We start from the raw sequence: 620 nt of genomic DNA on the forward strand, positions 1-620 counted from the left end.
TCAATAAAGTACTAATACAATGAAAATAAATCACCAAACAGATAAACAAACAAACACGAACACGGATTTATGATGGGAGTCGTTTTATAAAGCATTCATGTACGTGTGTGTATCAATAGTGTAGAAATGGAGAGTCAAAAAAAAGAAAACAGAAACAGAAACAAACAGCAACCAAACAAATAACAACACACCGGCACACAAATTTCTACTTGGGATCGTTTCATAGAACATAGAAATACAATATCATGTACATGTGTGTATTGAGATTCGGTTTTTAAAAAATCCCTGGAACATCATTAAAAACAGAACAATCAGGACCAAACATGCGGAACTCTCGAGGTCTAGAGGTACGCGTTCGCTTCACATTCAATAGGTTCCAGGTTCGAAACCAGACAGCGATGGAAGCATTAATTTTTTTTCTCTAAAATGTTCTCCTTTTAACTCGTATCCCTTTCTCTAGACATGTTCTGTCGTCTGCTTTCATCTCCACTTTCTCGCTATAACCCGGCCTACCCCCGGCCAGTGGGCTCCTCTCTCCTTTGCTCCTGACTATTTCTACAAGTACTGCTTCTCCTTGCTCCTTCTTACTACTGTCTTTCAGCCACACATTCTGATCTTAA

Source organism: Aplysia californica, unplaced genomic scaffold (genome assembly GCF_000002075.1).
Source record: "Aplysia californica isolate F4 #8 unplaced genomic scaffold, AplCal3.0 scaffold01635, whole genome shotgun sequence".
Classification (NCBI taxonomy): domain Eukaryota; kingdom Metazoa; phylum Mollusca; class Gastropoda; order Aplysiida; family Aplysiidae; genus Aplysia; species Aplysia californica.